The sequence below is a fragment of the Oncorhynchus kisutch genome, linkage group LG20 (genome assembly GCF_002021735.2).
Source record: "Oncorhynchus kisutch isolate 150728-3 linkage group LG20, Okis_V2, whole genome shotgun sequence".
In the NCBI taxonomy this organism is placed as follows: domain Eukaryota; kingdom Metazoa; phylum Chordata; class Actinopteri; order Salmoniformes; family Salmonidae; genus Oncorhynchus; species Oncorhynchus kisutch.
Genome location: NC_034193.2, coordinates 48,563,309 through 48,572,570, shown reverse-complemented (window position 1 = coordinate 48,572,570; position 9,262 = coordinate 48,563,309). Strand labels below are relative to the sequence as shown.

The window sequence follows — 9,262 nt, the reverse complement described above, 5'->3', positions numbered from 1 at the left end:
TTTGAAACTGGGCTGTCTCCCAGGCAGCAGCCAGGTACCCCATTCAAAGCCCATGGCAAAGTCAAAATCAAATCAAATGTATTTGTCACATACACATGGTTAGCAGATGTTAATGCGAGTGTAGCGAAATGCTTGTGCTTCTAGTTCCGACAATGCAGTAGTAACCAACAAGTAATCTAACCTAACAATTCCAAAACTACTACCTTATACACACAAGTGTAAAGGGATAAAGAATATGTACATAAAGATATATGAATGAGTGATGGTACAGAACGGCATAGGCAAGATGCAGTAGATGGTATCGAGTACAGTATATACATATGAGATGAGTAATGTAGGGTATGTAAACAAAGTGGCATAGTTTAAAGTGGCTAGTGATACATGTATTACATAAAGATGCAGTAGAGGATATAGAGTACAAGCCAAATTTCTTCAGCTCCAAGGTTGAAGAGGCGCTGCTGCGCCTTCTTCACGACGCTGTCTGTGTAGGTGGACCAATTCAGTTTGTCCGTGATGTGTACACCGAGGAACTTAAAACTTACTACCCTCTCCACTACTGTCCCATCGATGTGGATGGGGGGGTGCTCCCTCTGCTGTTTCCTGAAGCCCACAATCATCTCCTTTGTTTTGTTGAGGTTGAGTGTGAGGTTATTTTCCTGACACCACACTCCGAGGGCCCTCACCTCCTCCCTGTAGGCCGTCTCGTCATGGTTGGTAATCAAGCCTACCACTGTAGTGTCGTCCGCAAACTTGATGATTGAGTTGGAGGCGTGCATGGCCACGCAGTCGAGGGTGAACAGGAAGTACAGGAGAGGGCTCAGAACGCACCCTTGTGGGGCCCCAGTGTTGAGGATCAACTGGGTGGAGATGTTACCTACCCTCACCACCTGGGGGCAGCCCGTCAGGATGTCCAGTACCCAGTTGCACAGGGCGGGGTCGAGACCCAGGGTCTCGAGCTTGATGACGAGGTTGGAGGGTACTATGGTGTTGAATGCTGAGCTGTAGTCGATGAACAGCATTCTCATATAGGTATTCCTCTTGTGGGTTAGGGCAGTGTGCAGTGTGGTTGCGATTGCATCGTCTGTGGACCTATTTGGGCGGTAAGCAAATTGGAGTGGGTCTAGGGTGTCAGGTAGGGTGGAGGTGATATGGTCCTTGACTAGTCTCTCAAAGCACTTCATGATGACGGAAGTGAGTGCTACGAGGCAGTGGTCGTTTAGCTCAGTTACCATAGCTTTCTTGGGAACAGGGGCAATGGTGGCCCTCTCGAAGCATGTGGGAACAGCAGACTGGGATAAGGTTTGATTGAATATGTCCGAAACACACCAGCCAGCTGGTCCGCGCATGCTCTGAGGACGCGGCTGTCAGCTCAGAACAAAAGTGATGTAATTAAGCACGTGGAGCAATGAGTGTTGCAAAAGTGATTGCTTTTGCTAAAAACACTTTATCTGCCTTACCAAAGAAAACTAGTTTGAAAAATTCGAAACATACAGTATTTTATGGAAGAGATGTATGTTTCTGGACCAGGCTGCCTTGTCGACTACATGATAGAGCAGCACAGATTACTGTTGGATTTGTGAAGGGCGTTCCTCCCTCACCACTTTTGCCCGTTAATGTCAATGGCCATAAACCAGTGTCCCGCAGCTCAGCATCATCAAATCCGCTCATCGGTTCCTTCGAATGGGGACTCTGGTTTGGGCTGGGTGTGGCGTGTTCGGTCACATCTTTTGTTCCATGTGCGCAACGTGATGGGTGTTGAGATGTGTTGCTCACCATCAGTCACTTTGCAGGCTGACCTATGGTGAAGCAAAAAGAGCCAGCTGGCTCTTACCTCAGCCAATAATATTTGAGAGCGAGGACAGGCATGAATGAAAAAGAACAGTGGTTTAATATTCAATTCTCTGTAGTAACAAAGCAATAATAAACAACAAAGTTGTAAAAACAAGGATTACCTAAGTGATTGTTAAAAGTAGTGTTTAATATGTCTGTAATCACCATTATCTTCATAAAAACATACCAAGCAGTCACCATGCATCTTAAGTGATTTTCCTTCTGTAATATGAGATTAGCATACAATTCAAGTCTAAAATCACAGTTGACATGTTGATATGACACTGTCTGAAATCTGCATACATAAGCATGATCTTCACCTCACCACTATCACCATCATAATTTTTCTGTAAAAATATATAACTTATGCATTGACTCATACCACCAGTGTTAAAAATATTAACATCACCAGTCTCTTTCCTGAGGTTCCCTGAAGGATATTCCCAGATGGGTAAAGATATCCTTCTCAGTGAGCGTGGGTCGTGATGTCCCCCCATACACCTTCAAACTTCCTTGTCTCAACATGTCGCTGTTCAATGAGTGCTCTGATAGGCTCATGCGTTTTGTCTTGGCCAATGCCCTCATAGAGCGGTTAAAATGTGCCGAGCCGGTGAAGTACATGAGGGAGCAGGCGAACTCGCCGTAGGGCACCACGATGACGTCAGGTCCTGGCAGACGACACACACCCATGTACTTCTTATGCGCGCCACTCTCCTCATGGCTCACTAGGTCGTCCGTCAGGAAGCCTGAATAATAAAAAAAAAAGAACAAGAACTGGGTCGTATTCATTAGGGCACACTGTAGTACATTTTTTTGAAAAAGAAAACACAAAACGATCATGCCTAGTGAATTATGATGCAGCTCTCAGCTTATCCCACTTAAATACTTTAAATGAACAAATAAATGATGAATAATATCATGTTGAAAGAAGATGAATTGTCAATACAAGAGAGAAAAACTATTAATGTAGCTATAATTGGTTGAGAATTCACCGACAGTTAATAAATCAAATGCCCTGTATTTGGACGTGTCCTCCTACCGCTCTGGTGGAGGCTCTGTAACACTTTGCTAAAGATGGGACTTCCCGTCTGGGTGAGAGATGAGGACGTCAACATCTCCACACGTGTCCTTCCCCCGGCGGTACGAACCACAGGCCATGACCAACAGGCCAGGGTCCAGGAACTGAGCTGCCTCCTTCACCTATACAGTAGAAAAGGACAGGGATATGTTACCGTTTGTCATGGAATAACAGGGCTGCCTCCTTCACATATAGATACTGTACATGCACAACTACAGTTTGCGATATCCAATAATTGTTTTGAGTTGGTAGCCCTTTACACTCGTACCTATACCCGTATAGGTGTTGAAAATGGCAGATTTGGGCACTTATAAGTGCCTAAATTAGGACGTAGTAGCTATACAGTAACTATACATGACATCAGAGCTCAGGCTCTGCGCTTCACAGAGCTGTATGGGTTTGGACTGACAGCCATTCTGAACTCGAGCACCGCGCGCGTTAAGAAGTTGCCCCACATCTCTTCCAGTACTTGGGCAAAAAGTGATTTTTTTTTGTTCTCTTAGTGAGGGAAATGCTGTAAGTTAAGAGGACTCTATGTACTTTGAAAGATGAGACGATGAGGATTATTATAATAAATACCACTTTGATGTCACACAAGCCAAACACCCGTGAGTCCAAATGTGCACTTCACATTTCCAAATCATAAAACTCATGGCATATACAGTGTCAGCGTTTATGATCACTATGTTTGATGTTACAAGATTACATGACATCATACCCTTGGTTGTTCTGAACAGAATGAGCCTGTTTGTAATTCTGAAGATAATTTGCCACCTGAAAGCACTCATGACTCCTTTCTATGCGCACCAAAATTACAAATCCGTTTCTCTGAATGACCTGGTGAAAGCCTAACTTCTAACTTAGCTAGTCATGTTGCCAATAGAACAAGCTTTCAAATCATGCCCACCTGACCCAGATTGTGATTTACGATAGACTGTTTTGGGATTGTGTAAACAGCAACAGTAATTGTGTGATGGCGGGAATGCAAGGTTGTGTTTTAAACTAAACAACTACAAGTGTGCTTGCTCTAGTTTCTCAATGTAACAGCTAGGAGAGGTAAAAACATTTTTTCTTAAGTACCTTACAGTTGAAGACTTCTTTGATTCATAAAAGTGCATTGAAATTGCTTAGGAACTGTGCACACTTTGGATAGGTGTGTGGCAACTGGAGACACTAGTTAGTCCTCTCACTCAAGCTCTTGTAATTGTTTTGTCTTATGTTGCACTTACCCTGCATTTGTCAGGAATAGTGTTATCATGTTACAGAATGTTTCCATAGTATTTTCAGATTTCGTTATCAACAAATGCGGTGAAAAGTACAGTAAATGTAAAATGCACATAAAATCAACAGCGTAATGTTTGGAATCAGTCTTGTGTCAGGTGAACTGTTGTGTGCTCACCTTTGGTCTAATAATTTTCACATTATCTCCAAACTGTTCCCTTTCAATTGCTACCATGGTTATGCATGTGCTTTTCATATTTCTTCTGTAAAAAGCATTTCAATTTAGCCCAATCCAAATAGGCCAATTCCCACAAGTGTAACCGGGTTAATGACTGAATTATTCCAGTCTGGGCCATGTTTGTGCTTATTTACGATATTGTAGTCGCATTCTCATTAAATATTCAATGTATGGCAAAATAAATAAATAAATAAGGCTTAATTCATTCATTTAGACTACATTTTCAACATATTGATACAACCTAACTGATAAAACGGCATAGTTTTGATTTGTAAAGCTCAATTAGAGTATAGTCTTGCACATCATATGTCATCAATGTCAAATATCACAATATTCAATTTAAGCATAAAATCGCCCAAATCTAGACCACACTGAATTAACTTCGTTTCACATACAGTGAAAAATGTTACTGTTTGGGATACAATATATGGTGGGGGCTATCTCACCTATACATTTACAACAGGACAGGGACATTTTGATTGTCTGAAATACAGTCAAATCTGTGGTGGGGGGTAGCCTGGGAATCCAAGTTGAATAGTTGTTTCCCTATTGTTTTTCTGATACACTATTGTGTTTCACTATTGGCTCAGTTAAAAAACAACTGTGAAAAAGAGCAATTCAGCTTGGATCCCAGACCAGTGGTGGGGAGGACCACTTTGCATACAATGTATTATCATGAAAGGTTATGGTTCTAGACTATGTTTCAAAGTTTTCCCCAGTAATGTTCTCTCAGGGGCCTTCATTATAACAGAAAGTTTGGTTTGTTTCTTGTTCATATTTGGACTCAAAATAACATGTTGTACACGTGTTGAATCTTCAAGACAAGTCCTCAAATTGTATTTATATTACCTACTTGAAATTAGAAAAGAAAATGGTCTATTTTCATAAAGCCTTGCCGGTCAACAGGTAAGCATTTGCCGTATTCAAGCAGGCCAGATACATTTTGACGACACTACCTATTATTTTGACAAGCCACAAGTCAAAAGGACACATGCTATAGTCATCTTTCTAATCTGCACTTTGTATCTGGCAGCCACGAAAGCAACAAGGAAATCCAAGTAATACTATATGAAAACAACTGGCTTTGTACCCGGTGCTCCCAGTTACCAGGGCCGCATATTCATTCCACGATTATGTTCCCTCCCATTCACAGATCTGATAGGACTGGACTGGTGAAAGCAATAAGGCGGAATCATAGAGTTAGATAGAGGACTCATCTTTGTATCTGTGCCATTATACATGCGACAGCATGGAGCTATCTCCATTTTAAAGTAGTCAATTTTCTTCTTCATTGGCTGATTGCTCCCAACTCACAGGACTCCCCACGCAGTTGACTACTTTAAAGTGGTGGAAGCCCATGCTAAAACGGGGTATATCCATGATGAGTCCTCTACCTTTATGGGCGTAATCTAGATGAGTTCTTGCTTTACACCCACCCAGTTATCTCAGATCCATGAAAGGGAGTGAACGGAGGCAGAGGGGGAGGAAACACCTTTCTGGAATGAAACACAGCCCTGGTATCTGCTGACATATGATGCGCCAAGTTTCTAAGAGTGAGTTCCCCCCCTTTGGGATGCGGCCGGCAGGACTCTGACAGAGAGTGGTATGTCTGCTTTCTCCATCACACACAGACCAGGCTAGGAGGACTGGACTGACAGTCTGCTTAGGGGCCAAGGCAAACTTAAAACATCTGAACTTGGCTTTGAGGTCCCGTAGCATTTCACTTTACAAGATCTCTTGTTCGCAAGGGGGTTAGAGTACTGCACTGGAGACACTTTTCTAAAGAAACTCTCTTAACCCCACTAGATGAAGTGAGAAGAAGAGGCCTGTTTAGTCTATAACTAATATAATGTTTGAAGGTTACATTTTAACATTGATTGACCTTTAATTTGGGTGCTTGAGACAATAAGAGGGAGATGTGTTACCGTTTCTTCAATGGCGGCTGCCTCTTCTCTAGGCATCCGGTCCAGAAAGTCGTCGTAGTGTTTGAGTCCAATTATTTGGTTGTGGCCAATCACTCTCCCAAGTGATCTATCTTACGGAGGTGCCCACTCTCCATGACCTTGTCAGCCATTTCTTGCCAATGCCCTGGATCTTACAGGCCTCCTGAAATTTGACAGGTATGGTTTAGTCAATTACAAGGAGTTAAAGGGCCCACTGCAGCCATTTTATACTAATATAAAATCTTTCTGGATAGAAAATGATGTACTTTACTGTAATAGTTTTCCATTCAAATGGTCAGAAATAAACAAAAATAGCGTTTAAGCAAAAAACTAATTTTCTGAAACAAGAATTTAGCAACAACTGTCACAGTGGGGAGGGAAAAACAGAAAACTAGCTGTTTTTGGCAGAGAGGTTTGGAACTATGTTACTGGTCTACTAACTAATTTACCAAGCTGAAACTCAACCCAGGTTTTTCCCCAAAGAATGGAAGAGGAGCTGTGCCAGCATATTTGCTACTTTAATTACTATGATTTTTGTATTTATATTGCAAGAAATGGCACTTACAGGTGTTATAAAACGCAAAGAACTACCCTCCTCCAGGCCTCCCCTGCCGGTACTCAGCAGCACAACCTTGTTTTTAAAAAAAAATCATGCAAAACATGCTGATTAGAAGGTCCTGTGTAGATTGTGTTTTCAACAAATGAAGCAACTATCAGGAAATAACATTGATCACAGTCACACTAACTCCACTATACACGTCAAGTTGCTTTTCCATCAGCATCTCATCAATGTGACGTTTTACTTGCTACACAGAGCACGTTGTTTTGAGAGAGGAGAGGAGCAGAGCGGGAGTGTCTGTATTCTATTTTTCCTACTGTACTATACCATATTAACTGATTATGCAATGCAAGTACAATAGCTTTTGCTCAGTTTTTTTGCAGGTACTAGTGGTTGTACTAAATTATCCTCTAATTTTACAAGTTGCTAGCTAACTAGTAGTAGCAGCTTCGTAACTTCATAAATCTATGTAAAATAACCGGTGTATAGCTGAGGCCATATGCAACAATAATCAACTATTTCTCATTATTTCAATTCACAAGATAGAATGAAGTTGATTCTTGAGCTTGACGTAACATGCAGCGTTCATTGATTTAAAAGGAAGCATTTCCTCAATGACTTCATCAGCTGTTGTACATTATGATACAAAATACAGTAAAAACACAATTTTTACTGCACTGGGCCTTTAAGGACTCCTTTCAGGACACCTGAAATTGAACCAGCAGCAATCAATTCATGCATCCATCAATACACGATTTATGCATCCATCTTGTCAATAACAGCGATGCAGTTGCGTAAACCAACCAACCAACCTATCAACCACATTTCACAATGTTTGCAATTGTGCAAATAGGGAGACAGCAATGAATTATGCTGACACAAATACAAAATGGCTGACCATAATCACCAACTATACAGATATGGGACTAAATAACCTACCTCATAGGACGTGAGGGGGTTGACGGGTTTGGAGTAGCCCAGTGCTCTCCATCTTTCCCCATGGTGCGTGTAGGCCTTGGCCAGCACCTCCAGTTTATCGGTGATGTGCTTGTTGTGGTTGTCAACCTTGGACTGGGAGGACTGGGCACACACCCACTTCCCTGAGAGAGGCTTCTGTTGGGGGTCTGAGGGGGCAGTGGCAGTACTGGGGGTCTCGTCCTTGGGGTGCAAGCCACTGATCAGAGCCTCCAGATCGCTCTGGGAGACGCCATATTCGTCTTTGAAGTCATCTTTAGTGTCTTGGACCTATGGATACATGAAGTAATGAAGTGTATGATAAGCTATCATGCTGTGACAGGGTTAATGGTGGTGGTCGTGGTCGTCAACCTACAGTCTCTGTCGACTCATCTGGTTTTGTTTCATCAGAGATTGGCTGCTTCATGTCCTGTGTGGCTGGGAGTGGGATTTTGTTGAGTACGTCTTCTTTGACACCGTCCTTTGTAGTTTCCATGTCTTTGTCTGGGTCGAGTAGGCTGTAGTCTGCTGTATCCAGCAGTCTCTGCTCACTGATGCATAAGCCAGGTGCACTTCAACAGATAAACTCCAGAGGGCAACCTGTCCACTTTGAGCAGCCTGAGAGCCCTGTCACAGTCCATACTGTCATCCACTACTACATGGGTGACTGTGGGACAGAGGAAACTCTCCGTTTGGCCTCCATTCTGGACAATCTGTTTCTGGAAGATCTGACGCTCCCGATGCAGGCTGGTAATATGTGTACGGTGACGCCCTGGAAAGCACTCCCTGAAATGGGATTGTGAAAAAGTAGTTTTACACACACAGGGCTTCTTCAACATCGACTGCTGACTGATCTACCGTTATAAAATCTACAAATTATTATTTGTAGATCTGTCAATCAGTCACAATTTGTCCAAAATGCATTACGAATTTGATGCTCTCAAACACGGCCCACACCTGTAACAGGTACAGTTTCATCAGACTTCCTCTTTGGTGGGGGGGCATCCTTTCCCTCACGTGCCCCTGCTCTCTTCACTTTGGGGAAAGCTTTCATAATTCCGTAGACAGACATTTCGCCAGGGAAAGGGGAGCTTTGAAAAATATAGAACAGAATGTGACAGCTGACACTGGCTAGCTAGCTAACTTTAGCTGACTAGCTAAGTTAGCTAGCAAGCAGACAACAACAACGGCATTTAACTGTTTTGAACAGCTGGGATTCACTCACTCCACTGAAATATGTTACGTTATATATTTATTAAACTAATTTACTATCATTGGTCGATAAACTCTTGAAAATACATGTGTTTTACCCCTTTGGACGACCAAAACACAAACCAATGTGACAATGCAGATGGTTTAAAAATAATTAAACTTCCGGTACGTTATATACCTATTTTTAGTTCTTGCACGACAAAGTTACATATTTTTCGAGAAAATAT

The 9,262-nt window shown here is 42.3% G+C and overlaps 1 pseudogene; it reads right to left on the bottom strand.

Annotated features, from left to right (window-relative positions):
• Window positions 1-1,957: 1,957 nt before the first annotated feature.
• LOC109883912 (DNA polymerase lambda-like) lies at window positions 1,958-9,171 on the bottom strand (annotated as a pseudogene).
• Between the last annotated feature and the right edge of the window lie 91 nt (window positions 9,172-9,262).